At 44.6% G+C, this 17,479-nt stretch overlaps 1 long non-coding RNA gene across 4 annotated transcripts in view; it reads right to left on the reverse strand.

Annotated features, from left to right (window-relative positions):
* The window catches only part of LOC146398779 (uncharacterized), a 149,624-nt gene that overhangs the window by 114,514 nt on the left and 17,631 nt on the right, over positions 1 to 17,479 (reverse strand). The window contains exon 3 of one of the 4 annotated variants that reach the window (XR_014817281.1): positions 767 to 1,208. The exons of the other annotated variants lie outside the window; for them this stretch is intronic. This is a non-coding gene — a long non-coding RNA (uncharacterized LOC146398779). Of the gene's footprint in view, positions 1 to 766; positions 1,209 to 17,479 lie in introns of those variants that run through there. 4 annotated transcript variants of the gene reach the window in all.

Genomic DNA, 17,479 nt, shown 5'->3' on the forward strand with positions numbered 1-17,479 from the left:
CTGCATCTCTGCAAATAGTCCCTTCTTGTAATTCTTTTCAACGATCTCCGTGGCTGTTTTATCTGTCCCACCATACTAGCCAGTACACACTGTCAGCTTTCTGCTGTCTCCCATCCTCTCCAGACCCAGCGCGCTCAAACTATACATGGACTCAATCAGTTAGATCACAAGGCAAAATATTTTTTAGCCAAAGTTATTTCACCTGTTGACCTAACACACATAGTGCATATGTGAATTTTTCTGGAAAGGGGCCATAGCTCCCAGAGCCCCAAAAGGATTTATCATCGAAATACACTTAGAAGTGATTCTCTTTAACCTTCATTGATCTTCATGAAACAATACACTGGACACTGCAGTAGCTCATCTCTGGTGACCAAGAAACATAGTATGTAATGAAAGTACCACAACTTTTTTTTTTTAAGAGATGCTGATTCTATTTTAGAGATATAAAAAAAAAACACTGATATCAAAGCCTTTTTAAAGTGTTATGTTGAAACACAAATTTTAAGTATCGTTTCTTGCATAATAATTATCACTAATCATGAACTTTATTAGATCCATTTAACTATTTCCAAAATAGCATTCTACATGTCACCAAGTATTTTATTCTGTTTATAAACTAGCTCTCCTTTTGCCAAAGTTTAGATGCCTGTGATTTTAAGGATATGCAGAAATGTTCATTGGAACACAAAGCTTTTTTGTGCATAAATCATGGGTTTTCTGGATACGGCTTCACCCTTTTCAATTATTTTTAAATATACAAACAAAGGATTTCAGTAATTATATTTGAATACTTATAAATGAGTGGCAGAACATAACAAGTCAGAAGAAAAAATATTGAAGGCCTCAGACAAACCCCCCCCCCCCAAAAAATACTGAAGGCCTACGTTATAGCCTGGGATAATTAGAGTAGCAGCTCACTATACAAAATAGCATGAAACAAAATTCAAAACTAATAGACGACGTCTCCCGAGCATATTGTTTTTAATAATTGAACAGGAAAACAGATATTCAAGATTTTTCAAAGTGACATTAGTAAGAGCTACTGAAAAGGCAATACTTCCTTTTGCAGAACTGACTTAATTTTCTTCCTGTCTCGCTGTGCCTAACATCCTCCATAATTATTGAGGACAGGCAATTTATACTGAGTGATGGGGCAGCTTAACTTTTAGGATACAGGCTGATTCCTCTTCCTCGAACGTACAAAGCTAAGAACAAAATAAAGAATTAGGTATTTCTGGATATGTGGGACCTTATCATTGTATAATATACTGTTTCCTTTATTATTCCCTTTTTAATTACCATGTTAAACATTTTTTTTATTACTTTAGCTGATAGATGCTTTACCTATTTTTCAGCCTGCATTAATGTACCAGCCACGCTGCACTGCGTTTCTTATGCCGCCCAAGATTTTATCAGGACCTGATTCTACCCAATTCTTACTCCCCAAACTCTTCCCACAGCTCTCCAGTCTAGTTTATCCACCCCACCCGCCCTTAAAACCATAGCTTTTGCTGTTTGTATCATTCATCAGCTCACTGTCAAGCAGTTACCTTGTGGTAAAACCATCACCTGTGATGGCAGCGGTGACGTGACGGGACAAAAAGGACATAAAGGACAAAGTCTGTTCAACTGGACATTTCACAATAGACTCTGCCTCACTGCTGTGTAACATTACAACTTGGGCAAGCCACTGAACTTCACTGAATTTCAATTTGCCAGTTTGTCAGGGAGGAGGGTCATACCTGAACTTCTTTCCTTAGGATCTCTGAAGGTTAAATGAGGCAGTGGGGAAAAAAAAAATTTCAAAACTGTCCAGGGCTATGTTATCTTAAGGCGTTCTCTTCTAATGCAGAGGTGCTAACCGCTAACAACTATTAAACACGTGTATATTGCACACTAAACCCTTTCTACTGTCTTATTTCAGCATTAGGAAAGCCTATGAAGTGAGAACTATTATTCCATCCGTTTTACAGATGAAGCGTCCACAGTACATAGAAGTTGGGAGATTATTCACGATCACACCATTAGGAAGTAATAGAATCAGGCTCTGAACCCAGGCAGCCTGGCTCCCGAGGCCATTCCGTTCTGCTGAATACGGCTCCATTGCCTCCCACGAAACCAAGAGATTATGAATGCTTTCGAGGAGGTACCATGTTCTAGATGAGCAATTCTATCACACACCAGATAATCATACCTCCACACCCGTCTTAAAAACCACGTGTTCTTGGAGCTCCCGTCGTGGGGCCAGCGGAAATGAATCCGACTAGGAACCATGAGGTCGAAGGTTCGATCCCTGACCTCGCTCCCTGGGTTAAAGATCCGGTGTTGCCATGAGCTGGGGTGTAGGTCGCAGACGTGGCTCAGATCTGGCGTGGCTGTGACTGCGGGGTAGGCCGGCAGCCGTAGCTCTGATTCAGCCCTTAGCCTGGGAACCTCCATGTGCCATAGGTGTAGCTCTAAAATGACAAAAGACAAAAAAAATAAAATTTAAAATGTCACGTGTTCTGGAACCATCAGAAACAACCCAGACAGCACTCTCAAATTACTTCCCTTGGGATGAAACGCTCCTTGGAATTCATACTTTCTCCAACCCCTCCCGACTAATAAGAATTATTCTAACTGCAGATTGCTCCCAGTACAGAAATGACTTAAGCTCTTCTGCCAAGGGCCTCTCAGTGATTTCCTTGCAAAACTTGTCCACGAGGATTCGGCACCTTGCCACCGGGGCGCCCTCTAGATAGAACCCGTTTCTTTCCTTCAGGCTCAGGCCTAAAACCAGTCATGTTCTACAAACTCTCATTCTACAAATCGTCTCCCATTTCTTCCTACTTCTTTCTCCCTAGGAATTACATCAGGACGGTCATGTTAAGACAAATCAAGAAAGAACGGCTAGGAGTTCCCGTCGTGGCGCAGCGGTTAACGAATCCGACTAGGAACCATGAGGTTGCGGGTTTGGTCCCTGCCCTTGCTCAGTGGGTTAACGATCCGGCGTTGCCGTGAGCTGTGGTGTAGGTTGCAGATGCGGCTCGGATCCCGAGTTGCTGTGGCTCTGGCGTAGGCCGGTGGCTACAGCTCCGATTGGACCCCTAGCCTGGGAACCTCCATATGCCGCAGGAGCGGCCCAAGAAATAGCAACAACAACAACAAAAAGACAAAAAAAAAGAAAAAAGAAAGGAAGGCTATAGTTTAGCTGTCATTCTCATGGATGGCATAAAGTCTTCCTAAAAAGATCTATGAAAAAAAAAATCAAGAACTTACTTTTATGTGTATATAAAATCAAATTTATAAATATAAGACAAGCCTAAGAATTCACGTGCAAAACAGACTTATCTTTACTGGCTGTGTGTCACGTCTATAGCTTCCCGTATACATTTTTTTTTCATTTCTTAAGATTATCAGTGACTGCGATTTCCATAAGCACTCCTTAAGGTAAATTTCTGAGCCGAGTAAGCAGAGATGGTATCTAATGCATTGGTCATTTTATTGGACATATTTCCATCAATGAACCTTGAAGGGGTCCATCAATATTAACAGCCGACTGAGTGATCGCTCAGTGTCAGGTATTTGCATTATCTCATTTGAATCTCAAAATTACGCCATGAACTAGATGTCACTGCTGTGTCCCACCGTATACAGAGAAGAATGAGGCTTATTGAGGTTAAAGAATATCCATGGAAGAGCCAGAATTTGAGCCTAGTCCCGAATCCATCAACAAGCACTTTGACCACCACGTCTCCCCAAAAGACACCGCATCACCCCAACTAGGTACGTTCCCACGTCCTAGTTTCCTAACCAGCATTCGAGCAGATAACTTCCTTTCCTACAGGGAAGCCGTTCTGAACCCAGAGCACACCTGCACGTGGATAGCAGTCTTCCCCCCCAATACTGGAACACATTAATACACTGCTAAGGCTCATTTCAAACCCATAAAGTTGCAAATTATATTTCACATAATTAGTAAAGCAGAAGCAAAGGTATTAGATGTGATCTTAACTTTAAGAATATCATTATGTCATTATTCTAGGAGGCGGCTCCAACAAGACATTCCTGCGATTTACATCCCAGAGCTTCTGCCTGTTTTCCTCGAGGCGTTTCACGGTATCTGGGCTTATGTTTAGGTCTTTAATCCACTTCGAGTTTATTTTGTGCATGGCGTTACAGAGTGTTCTATTTTCATTCCTGTACATGCAGCTCCCCCTTGGAGTTTGGGGTTAGTAAATGCAAACTGTTACACGTAGGACAGCTAAGCAATGAGGTCCCACTGTACAGCACAGGGCACTCCATCCAGTCTCAGGGGATAGAGCGTGATGGAAGATCATGTGACAAAAACAATGGACATGTATGTGTGACTGGGTCATGTGGCTGGACAGCAGAAATTGGCACAGCATTGTAAATCAACTATCATTTTTAAAAAAAAGAATAGGAGTTATCATCGTGGTTCAGTGGTTAGCGAATCCGACAAGGAACCATGAGGTTGTGGGTTCGATCCCTGGCCTTGCTCAGTGGGTTAAGGATCCGGCATTGCTGTGAGCTGTGGTGTAGGTTGCAGACTCATTTGGATCTCGCGTCGCTGTGACTCTGGCATAGGCCAGTGTCTACAGCTCTAATCGACCCCTAGGCTGGGAACCTCCGTATGCTGCAGGAGTGGCCCAAGAAATAGCAAATAAATAAATAAATAAGAATATAATGAGCTCTTTTCAGTGGAAAACGATCTCTGAGGACCGCTTAGGTTGGATGAATGCTCAGGTCCACCTCAGCCGTCCTCTGTCCTCTGCTTTGACTGGGAAGGACCCTATTATTCCCTTTCCTTAACAACCAAGAAGCGGTCTGGTTCCTGCCCTCCCTCTGCCATCCTGGGCTGCTTGTCGCAGGGCCTTCAAGGGGCCGAGCTGCTCACATCTGCAGAGTGGAGTGAGCCTTACACAGCCTACCTTTTAAGAAGGGGTTTCAGTAAGAATGCCTGTGCAAAGGTCGGTGGACAAATAAATCCCTAGCAATTGACGAACATAAAAAAGTTTCATCTTAAAAATCAGCAGGGAGTGTCCTTACAGACAAGCTGCCACTGCCTGTGCACACAGCCATTCCGTCCAGGAATCAACCAAAAACGGCTTTTCAAGAAACATCAACTCTTGGAGTTCCTGTCGTGGCACAGTGGAAACGAATTCGACTAGGAACCATGCGGTTGCGGGTTCGATTCCTGGCCTCGCTCCGTGGGTTAAGGATTTGGTGCTTCCATGAGCTGTGGTCCAGGTTGCAGACGCAGCGCAGATCTGGCATTGCTGTGGCTGTGGTGTAGACCGGCGGCTTCAGCTCCGATTGGACCTCTAGCCTGGGAACCTCCATATGCCGAGGGTGTGGCCCTAGAAAGCAAAAAGCACAAACCAAAACGAAAAAGAAACATCAACGCTGATATTTAATGCAGTCAAGTTTAAGTATTTTTCACATGCTCTTGTCAAGCTGCTTTCCCATTTTTCTCCAACGTTCTCTTCTCTTTTTACTCACAGTGTAAGCACTTGCTTACAGTTTAAAATACAAGCTGCATGAAAAAAGTAGGGACTTTGTTGCTTTTTATTTGCTGATGTACCGGTAGCAACGAGTGAAGCGTCCACCTCGCGGTCGCTCAAAAACCCTTCTGAATTCACCGTGCGAATTACCTGTGCAGAATGTAACGCAATCCAGTGCTCACTGCCGCAGAAATCAAAGTTGCTGTGTACATGGTTTATCACACTGCATGCCAGATACACAGCCAGATGATTTTTGTACACTGCTTTATAAAGTATTATGAAATCCTAAAAAGATGGTGACTTTCAGGGGGAAAAAAGTTATTCTGTATGGCCACGTTACGTAACTTTCAGAGTCCATTTTTAAGAGCTGAAATAATGAATAATTGCAGTAACTGCCATTTATGGAATATTCCAGAGTAGATGTTTTTGCAAGTCTTTCAACACAAGAAGGCATTATTCTTAAAGATGAGGCAATCAAGACACCGTGAATAAGAGCTTAAAGCCAATGACTCATAAACCCACCTTGTTCACCCCACATTGATCCAGCACTTTCTCAGTCCCTCAGTTCCCTGGGTCCCCTCTTCCATCTGCTATAGCTTTCTTTTTGTTGGGGGTGGGCGCACTCTTGCAGCACATAGAGGCTCCCAGGCTAGGGGTCGAATTGGAACTGCAGCTGCTGGCCGACACCACAGCCGCAGCCACAGCAAATCTGAGCTATGTCTGCGACCTACACTGCAGCTTGCAGCAAGACCCGATCCTTAATCCACCGAGTGAAGCCAGGAACCAAACTGCACCCATAGGTGCTAAGTTGGGTTTGTTACTGCTGAGCCACAGCGGGAACTCCTACTATAGCGATCTCTTCACTTGTCTTTCGTCAAGTCCACAGGAGGCCAGGACACCAACAGGAACTCGTGAATTTTTTTGAAAATGAACAGTTTTTCGTTGTTGTTTTTCTTTTGTCTTTTCTAGGGCTGCACCCACAGCATATGGAGGTTCCCAGGCTAGGGGTCCAATCGGAGCTACAGCTGCCGGCCTACACCACAGCCACAGCAATGCCAGGTCCGAGTCCAGTCTGTGACCCACACCACAGCTCACGGCAACGCCAGATCCTTAACCCACTGAGCAAGACCAGGGATCGAGCCCGCAACCTCATGGTTCCTCGTCAGATTCATTAACCGCTGAGCCATGACAGGAACTCTGAAAACGAACAGTTTTACCCAGTATGTGCCACCTCCCAAACAACTAGGACTGTGATTCCCGTCATGCCAGTGGGATACACAGACTATGCAAGAGTGTTCAGACACACTAAGAGAACAGACCTGTGGTTGCCAAGCAGGGAGGGAGAGGGAGTGGGATGGACGGGGCGTTTGGGGTTGGTAGATACAGACTCTTCCGTGAAGAATGGATAAGCCATGAGGTCCTACTGCAGAGCACGGGGACCTCTACCCAGTCTCTCGGGCTAGATCATGACGGAGGGTAATTCAAGAAACGGTATGCATATAGAGGTATGTCTGCGTCGTTTTGCTGTACAGCAAAAATTGTCACAACGCCGTAAATCAATACTTCAATAAAAGAAATAAGGAGTTCCCGTCGTGGCGCAGTGGTTAACGAATCCGACTAGGAACAATGAGGTTGCAGGTTCGGTCCCTGCCCTTGCTCAGTGGGTTAAGGATCCAGCGTTGCTGTGAGCTGTGGTGTAGGTTGCAGACGTGGCTCAGATCCCGCGTTGCTGTGGCTCTGGTGTAGGCCAGGGGCTACAGCTCTGATTGGACCCCTAGCCTGGGAACCTCCATATGCCGCAGGAGCGGCCCAAGAAATAGCAAAAAGACCAAAAAAAAAAAAAAGAGAAAGAAATAAGAGATATCTCAGACTTCAGACTTCATGGTTTATTAAAAAAAAAAAAAAAACGGTCTTTAGGACTTTTCCCAACATCAAGAGGCCTACAACAGGAAGGGGCTCGGTGATCAAACATTGCAGAGATGATGAGAAAACAAATTTTCTTTCAGAGCAGGACCTCTCAGTGCCATGATTTAATATGCAATATAATTCTTGTAAAAACGTAACTAGCTTTTCTCCAAATTTATTTCACCATGGAGGCTCCTTTGAGAGTCGTTATCATTTAGCTTATAGTAGATGATGGAGACGCGTGTCTGGCCTGCCCGACTACAGTAGTTTTTTAATAAAAAAAAATGTTTTCCCCCATAAAAAGTATCAGCCAAACACTGTGTGATTAAATTTGAGGGCATCGTGTCCCTGCTCTGGTATGTGACAGCAGGGGTGGAAACATCACTGCCTCTTTTTTAAATGTCTCATGTGGATGCAAAGTTTTTTTTAAATCAAACTTAATGAAAAATAAGCTCCTGAGTGGAACACCCCAGGATACGATGAGACCCTGCAGATCATACCAATAAAAACCATCTCCCTGCAAACACGTTGCAACGCGAAGGCATTTCCTACTCAAAACGTATGTTAAGTACGTAAAGGGAACACGGTCCTGCTGAGGAATAATTTCCAATGAGTGACCAAGTCATACAACTTATTTGGCAAAATTACTGCCATTATTACTAATAAAATTCGCCTCTTGCTGAAATGCAGAGGTGCTGCAATGGTCCCCGTGCCAATTACACATGATCCTTAAATTACATAGTGAAACTTGGCGAAATGATGCCAAGATGTCATCAGAAGGAATCATGAGGTGAGCAATTTTCAGAGCTCCATTTAATTCAATATCTTTTCAACTGTGTCTTCCCGGATAATAATTACATTGAGGAATTGGTTTGATGGACGCGGCGGAAACCACCCTGCCTCGCCAGCCACGCTTTTGACGTTTGAACGGCACGGGACATGACACCATTTGTAATAAGTCCAATTATGAGGAGAGCAGGTATTTCTTTAATTCTAGTAAAAGTACTATCCAAAGTCAAAGGGCCTTCTTTCCAGAACTTAGTGTCACAGAGTATATATAGATGTCGTGATGTTTCAGGGCCCTCTGTGTATGGGGTTGGGCAGAAAGATCACAGGCTGTGGAGGGGAACAGAGGTTGACTATCTCAACGTGTCCCTTACAATCTCGGCGACATGAGCCCGGATGCTTAGCTGATGTTGCTTCTTTACACCCAAAACAACAACTCTGAGCCAGCTCGACAGAAGTGTGGGACGATGCAACGGCTCACATCATCTGCAAGCCTCACACCGGGTACCCCACACACCTGTGTGCAATAGTGTCAGGAGACCACTCTCTATGGGCCTGGCACATGTTCACACACCTAAAATGACAGCGTTTATTCCAGACCATCTTTACAAGACTGGTGGTAGAGCCAACCAGCCTTGAAAAAGAGACAGAGTATTTTCCAGTGGGATGCAGTGCCTCGCTGTCTCCCGATGAACAGAGTAGAAACACAGCCTCTCTTGGGGGGAAGGATGGGGAGGTTTGTCAACAGCCCCGGTACAATGCTGGGCATTTCCCGGACTCCGCGCTCCTGCCGGGGGCACAGACCGACTGTCCAGCCCCCCAAAGTGCATGCGGCATCCCCGCCCCACCGCCACCAAAGGGCAGGGGGCGTCCAGGCGCAGAGGATGCCCTGGCAGCCTTCCGTGCCACCCCCCCGCACAGCCTTCCTCACGCCCCCGGCAGCCTTGCTGGTGCATCCTGCACCCATGCACCAGACGGGGGCTAAGGCGCTGACTCTAACACGGGGGGACATGTCAGCTCCCTCACAGTTTGTGACACCTGCCCAAATCCAGGCGCTCAACACACAAAGGTCTTACTTCCCGCCAGTCTGAATTACCCTGGGCGGGGGGTTTGTTTTTCTTTTGTGGTTTTCATTCCGGGCATATGCAGCACGTCCGCACATCAGTGGTTCTGCTTCATGCGTCAACTCTGTGTGGTCAGGGAAGCGTCGGTTAAACAGAGGACCCTGCCGTGTGTTTGCCTAATAAGCACCACCTAACCTCTCCCGTCTCCTGCTCAGGTCTCTCCTTCACTCAGTCAACAGTGTGGGGGGAAAAAGACTTGGAGAGAAAATTCAGGCGCTTGACTTAACCAGGGTCACCTCACATTGTTGTATTTTGGAGCTTTTTGGGGTTTTGTCTTTTTGCCTTTTCTAGGGCCACTCCCACGGCATATGGAGGTTCCCAGGCTAGGGGTCGAATCGGAGCTGTAGCCACCGGCCTACACCACAGTCACAGCAATGTGGGATCCGAGCCACATCTGCGACCTACACCACAGCTCACAGCAACGCCGGATCCTTAACCCACTGAGCAAGGCCAGGGATCAAACCTGCAACCTCATGGTTCCGAGTCGGATTCGTTAACCACTGAGCCACAACAGGAACTCTTTTTCTTCTTGTTTTTTGTTTTGTTGTTGTTGTTGTTGTTGTAAAGTAAGACAATTAGGGATGAAAACCCATCACTCAATCCACTGGCAAATTGAGCAAAATATGCAAATCTGCCTTCAACTAGCCATTGCGATGAAGCAAAGCTGTGTTTGGGGTAGCTTTTCCCTTAAAGAGAATCTGGATAAAAACTGTTACTGGGAAACAACTTATACATACTGGGGGCAAGAGGGGGCCCTTCTGTCAGGAATTTATGTGGTTATGAAGGGAACCCTCTATTTCACGGTATTATCATCACCAATACGACCATTTTAAAATAAATTTCAAGGAGAAACAGTCTACATACGATCCTCCTTCACATAAGGGTTTTTTCTGCCTGGTAGGTTTTGTGGCTTTAAAACTAACCAATAGCCCAATCCCCGTCTTCATTCCTTCAGGGGATTGAAGAACCTCTATCTGTGTCACACCCAGGACCAGAGATTCCAATCAGAGCACAGCAATTCTTTCATTAGCGTGTGAGTGATGCCACTGTCCTGCATTCAGGGCTGCCTTGGGCATGAACTAGAACAAGCTTGGTATGTATGGGGGCCAGGTATTCAAGGAGCTGCAAGCATACCCTGCAGCCCGCCACTCTCGACCTGCTAAATAAAGCAGCCTCTTTAACACCTAAGTTCTCACCTACTGCCCCTTCCCCCAAGTATTCGAAAAATGCTAAGATTCAATGAGTTTGGGTAACTTCGAAGAGATAATGCGTTGCAGTTCAGCCGGAAGATAACATCCCAAATGTACTAGAGCAACTGTCTGAATTTTTCTCCAGGTTCAAGTGTGAAGGAGAAACAGGTGCAACTTAAGAAATTAGCAGTATTCCCACCGTGGCGCAGCGGAAACGAATCCGACTAGGAACCGCGAGGTTGAAGGTACAATTCCTGGCCTCGCTCAGTGGGTTAAGGATCTGCCATTGCCGTGAACTGTGGGGTAGGTCACAGATGTGGCTCAGAACCTGAGTTGATGTGGCTGTGGTGTAGGCCGGCAGCTGGAGCTCTGATTCAACCCCTAGCCTGGGAACCTCCACATGCTGCTAGGGAAGCCCTAAAAAGTAAAAACAAAACAAAAAAAGCAAAAGAAAGTAACAGGCAAGGCCTGGAATCAAGACGGCAGAGGAGGAAGACATGCCTCTCACCTTCTCCCACAAATTCATCAAAAGAAAAATCTATGTGTAGAATGATTCTCACTCAACATTGACTGCATGCTGGCCTCAGACCTCCAAAAAACGATTCAGAAAACCTCCATGTAACTGGCTAGAACAAAAGGGGGAAGAAGAAAAAAAAGAGAGAGAAGAAAGCAAAGGGAATCAGGATGGGACCAGTGCTCCTGAGAGGGAGCTGTGCAAGAAGCAAGGCATCGGCACACTAGGAGGCCACCCAACTGATGGGAAGACGGGCCAGGCCAGAGGGCAAGCCTCAAAGCATCAGAGAAAAGGGCAGCAGCTGGACCGAGGAGGGCAAAACAGAGAGACACTCACAGACTATTGGTACCACCACCTGGTGCACCCCCAGCCTGAGACGCAGGGGCAGCGGCTGGGCGCTGAGACTCAGGCTTCAGAGGTCAGTTCCAGGGAGGGGACTAGGGCTGGCTTTGTACAAACAGCCTGAGGGGGCTACGGAGCAGTGCGCCACGGCCCAGGAAGTGTCGGGGGAGGCCCGGGTCTGCGGAGAAGCAAGGCACCATTGTTGGGGAGTGTGAGGCTAGGGGACAGGGAGTGGGAGGGGGAGGGAGGGGGGCAGGACCACCACATCAACTCCTTTCTCTGCACCCATGCACGCGCACACACACACACGCAGGCTCTCAGGCAGCAGGGCACCCCTCGTGTGAGCTATGGGGGTGGGTGCAAGTCATCTCAGCCATCTCAGACTCCAGAGGTGGGCACAGCCCGCCACTGCCTGCTGCCCCCAACAATATCACTGTCACTGCTGAGAGCCCAGGGAATGGGGGACACCTGCCCCCTCTGGGGGGTTGTTGCCGTTGCAAGGGCCTTGCAACCAGACACAACCCAGCACCTCCACCTTGTCATGAGTCACCACCACCGCCAAGGGCCTGGTGATCAGGCGTCACCTGCAGGCACCACCCATTGCCCCCACCTCCCTGGAAGCATGCACAGGCCACACACCCCACACCCCCTACCAAGGGGATGACAGCTTAAACACACCGAGGAAAGAGACAGCAAGCATCCGAACCAAGAGCAGCCCTCACGTCAAGAAAAAAGTAAACCCACACAAGCTACCCAGGGATGGTCCTGCCTGTAAGTAGATCTCTAAGACTGCAGTAGTAGTTGTTGCCCTAAACTCAGTGTTACAAAAATGTAAAGCAAAATGAAGAGGCACCAGAACCATTCCCAATAAAAGGACAGGATAATTCCCCCCAAGGAGCGAACAATGCAACAGACCTCTGCAGGCTCACGGGCATCAAGTTCATAAAGGAAATGGGCAGCACAGTATTTCTAAAAAAAGGAGCCAGAAACTACATGGAGGAGCCCGGAAAAATCAGCAAATTCATTTGCTCAGACAAAAATTGAGCTAAAACCAATGAACAGCAGAATGAAGAATGCAGAAGAATGAGCAAGTGACTCAGAAGATAGAATTATCAGAAGAGCAGGCTGAACACCAAATGGGAAAAAAAAAAAAAGAAAACAGGTAAGAGGATAACATAAAGTGTGCCAATCTACACCTAACAGGGATCCCAGAAGGAATGAGAGAGAGAAAAGGAGATTAAAAATACTTTTGAAGAAATTATGGCTGCAAATTTCCCAAATCTCAAGAAGGAACCAGACATCCAGATTCAGGAAGCACAGAGGGTTCCAAAAACAACGAACCAAAACAGACATACACAAAGACATATTAAAATGAAAATGGCCAAAGTTAGAGGATTCTAAAGGCAGCAAGAGAAAAATAAAGAGAGTTAATTACAAGGGAACTCCCTTAAGGCTATCAGCTGATTTCTCTACAGAAACACTGTAAGCCGGAAGGGAGGGGCAAGATATATTCAAAGTTCTAAAAGGGAAGATATGAGAATACTCTACCCAGCAAGATTATCATTTACAATAGTAGGAGAAAGAGAGAATTTCTCAGACCTAAACTAAAAGAAGACGGCAATACTACACCAACCCTAAAAGAAATGTGGAAAGGTCTCCTCCAAATAGGAATAAATAAGAAGATATAGGATGGAAGAAATCGCAATTGGAAAGTAAACACTTAAATAAGCCAGTATACTGATCAAAAAAATGATTATTGCTTTCACAAATATATACAACACAAGGAAGAGCAAAAGGATAAATATGACGTAAAAAAGACAAAAATCACAAAATGGGGGGAAGGAGAGGAAGAAAGCCCAGGCTTTTTTAGAATGTGATTTTTTTTGGTTTTTTGGGTTTTTTTTTTTTTTTTTTTTTTGTCTTTTTGCCTTTTCTAGGGCTGCTCCTGTAATATATGGAGGGTCCCAGGCTAGGGGTCTAATCGGAGCTACAGCTGCAGGCCTACACCAGAGCCACAGCAACGCAGGATCCCAGCCACGTCTGCAACCCACACCACAGCTCACGGCAACGCCAGATACTTAACCCACTGAGCGATGCCAGGGATCGAACCTGCAACCTCATGGTTCCTAGTCAGATTTGTTAACCACTGAGCCACAACGGGAACCCCTAGAATGTGTTTGAAGTTAAATGACTCATATTCTAAAGCGAGAAAACATAGGAAGAAGTTAACATACTTAAAAAAAGGGCAATCACAAATCTAAACTAAACAACACATTCACAAAAACCAACGAGAAGACAACACAAGCAAAAAAAAAAAAAAAAGGAACTCATCAAACCACAAAAAGGAAAAAGAACAAAGAAGAAACATAGACTGAACTGGAAAACATGTTTAAAATGGCAATAAATACACATGTATCAATCATTACCTGAATGCTCTCATCAAAAGATATAAAGTGACAAACTAGATTAAAAAACAGCAAACTACAATATGCTTCCTACAGAAGATCCATCTTAGAGCAAAGGACACACAGATGACAAGTGCGGGGATGTCCTGCACTGTTGGTGGGAATGTAAAGCTGGTACAACTACTATGGAGAATAGTATGGAGGTTCCTTAGAAAACTATACATAAAACTACCATATGACCCAGCAATCCCCCTCTTGGGCATATATACGGACAAAACTTTCCTTAAAAAAGACACATGCACCCCACACCTTCCTTGCAGCACTATTCACAATAGTCAAGACATGGAAACAACCCAAATGTCCACCAATGGATGATTGAATTAGGAAGACATGAAATATATACACAAGGGAATACTACTCAGCCATAAAAAATAACAAAATAATGACATTTGCAGCAACATGGATGGAACTAGAGACTCTCATACTGAGTGAAATAAGTCACAAAGAGATGGACATATACCATATGATATCACTTATTTCTGGAATTTAACATACAGCACAAGTGAAACTTTCCACAGAAGAGAAAATCATGGACTTGGAGAAGAGACTTGTGGTTGCTGTGGGGATGGAGTGGGATGGACGGGGTGCTTGGGGTTAATAGAGCCGACTATTGCCTTCGGAATGGATTAGCTATGAGATCCTGCTGTGTAGCACTGGGAACTGTGTCTGGTCAGTTATGATAGAGCCTGATAGTGTGAGAAGGGAGAAGGTACACATGTACGTGTGACTGGGTCACTGTGCTGTACAGCAGAAAACTGACAGCACACTGTAAACCAGCTATAATGGAAAAAATAAAAATCATTATATAAAAAAATAAAATAAAACACTTATAAAGAAAGCAAAAAAAATGAGGGGATGGAAAAAGATATTGCATGCAAATGAAAGTGACAAGAAAGAGGGAGTCACAATACTCCTACCAGAAAAAATAGACTTTAAAACAAATACCTTAAAGATAAAGGTCTCTTCTCTTTCTTTATAGAAAGGTCAAGGAAACTAATAATAAAAGGATAAATTCAAAAAGAGGGTATTATACTTATTAACCTATATGCCCCAAAATAGAAGCACTCAAATACATAAAACAAAAACTAACAAACATAAAAGGAGAAATTGATGGAAATAATAATAATAGGAGACTTTCACACCCCCATCACATCAAAGGACAGATCTTCTAGATAGAAAACCAATAAGGCAACAGGGATCCTAAATGATAAAATAGAACAGTTAGACCTCATTGACATTTTCAGGACATCCAAAAAAACTCAGAATATGCATTCTTTTCAAGTGCACATGGAACATTCTCAAGGACTAACCATACAGTGGGGCACAAAAGAAACCTCAACCAATTTAACAAGAGTATGGAAATTACTTCAAGCATCTTCTCTGACTTCAATGGCATGAAACTAGAAATCAACCACAGGAAAAGAAATGAGCAAAAAATGACTACCTGGAGACTAAACAACATGCTACTAAAAAACAAATGGGACAAGTAGGCAAACAAAAAGGAAATTAAAAAATCCCTTGTGACAAATGAAAACTCAACCACACAAAAATCTATGGGATGCTATAAAAGCAGTTTTTAGAGGCAAGTTCTTAGCAATACAGTCCTTCCTCAAAAAAGAAAAAAAAATCTCAAATCAACAACCCAACCTACCTCCTAAAAGAATTAGAAAAACAAAAACTAAACTCAGCAGAAAGGAAAAAAAAATAATAAAGATCAGCAAGGAAATAAATAGAGTTTAAAAAGACAATGAAAAAAAAAAAATCAATAAAACCAAGAGCTGGTTCTTTGAAAGAGTAAGCAAAATTGACAAACCTCTGATCAGCCTCATCACAAAGAGAGAAACCCCAAATAAACACAGTAAGAACTGAAACAGGAGAAATTGCAAATGGATACTGCAGAAATACAAAAAAAGCGTAAAAGAATACTATGAATAATGACACACCAGTAAGTTTTACAACCTAAAAGAAATGGACAACTTTGTAGAAACAAACGGCTCACCAAAAACAAAGAAGCAACAGATTATTTAAATAGACTGATCACTAGGATTAAAATTGATTATTTAGTTGGGGGGGTTTAAAAAAAAAAAAAAAAAAACCTCCCTACAAGAGTTTCCACTATGGTGCAGTACAGGAGTTTAAGAATCTAACTGCAATAGCTCAGGTCGCTGGGGAGGTGCAGGTTTGATCCCTGGCCCAGGACAGTGGTGGGTTAAAGGGGAATCTGGAAGAGGGGGGCAGATTTCCAGGAACGACTTCCCCATTCCTTTTTAAATTTGTATTGAAGTACAGTTGCTTTGCAGTGCTGTGCTGAATAAATTAACGGACATTGCAAAAAGGTCTTCTTTCCGTTCCAGCTGCAGTCATGTCTGCCTGCGACGCTGAGCACAGAAGCAGCACCTTTAGTTCAGGAGCCTGTCCGAGTACAATGCACAGGCCGGGGATGTCAAAGCAGAGATGCGCCAAGTCTGGGTCCTTCGCTTTTTTCTCTTTTCGGTCTTTTTAGGGCTGCACCCACGGCACATGGAAGTTCCCAGGCTAGAGCTCGAATCAGAGCTACAGCCGCCAGCTTATGCCACAGTCACAGCCACAGCAAGGAGGGATCCGAGCCCCACCTGTGACCTACACCACAGCTCATGGCAATGCTGGGTCCTTAACCCACTGAGCGAGACCAGGGGTCCAACCTGAATCCCCAGGGTCACTAGTCGGGTTCCTTACCACTAAGCCACAACAGGAACTCCCTGGGTCCTTAGCTATGAAATAAACCAAACTGCCTGACCAATGACCTTTTCGCAATGTGATGTATTTCTTTTTGAGCTTCCAACTGAAAATATCATTGACAAGATGCTGTCCAGGGCCCCCTGATGTCTGATTGTGCAAATTCGGCTGCCCCATGGGTTTTCAATAATACAATAGGGAAGAATGAGATGGAAGTTGATTAGAAAATATTAAAGGTTGACTTCAATTCTAAGATTCTCCGCTTAATATGTAATTCTACATGTATCACTATTTTTCGATTTTCTTCTTTTTATAGCCATACCTATGGCATACGCAAGTTTCCAGGCGAGGGGTCAAAACAGAGCTGCAACTGCAGGCCTGCACCACACTCACAGCAACACCAGATCTGAGCCACACCTACAACCGGCACCGCAGCTTGCCCCAACACCAGATCCTTAACCCACTGAGTGCGGCCAGGGATCGAACCCTCATCCTCAGAGACAATGTTGGGCCCTTAACCTGCTGAGCCACAATGAGAACTCCCGTGTCACTGTTTTTAATGAGGGGGTTAACTGTAAAAAGAGGCAGAATGAGAAAAAAATCCACCTTCTTGAGTATGTGTTGCATAGAGACAAGTATCTACTCTCAATTCTCACAGCCATTTCATAAGGTAGGCTTATTGATCCCATTTTATAGATTAGGAAAAAGGTAAAAGAGCTCAAGCAACCTGCCCAAGATCACACGGCTCAAGAGGCAACAGAGGAAGATTTAACCTCCATCGGCCTTTCTCCAACATCTCTGCTTTTTCCGATAAAACATCCAAAGACATGCTCCCTTCGTCGTATCTGGAGAGCCAGACGCATAAATGAGGAGAATGAGATCAGCAAAGACTGCAGCAACAAAACGCGTGAGCCAGGAGTTGGTGCTTCGA

The sequence above is a fragment of the Sus scrofa genome, chromosome 10, assembly GCF_054392235.1.
Source record: "Sus scrofa isolate SSC_HxYL_T2T_F1_AM1 chromosome 10, Sscrofa_HxYL_maternal_Yorkshire_Landrace_v2.0, whole genome shotgun sequence".
Classification (NCBI taxonomy): Eukaryota; Metazoa; Chordata; class Mammalia; order Artiodactyla; family Suidae; genus Sus; species Sus scrofa.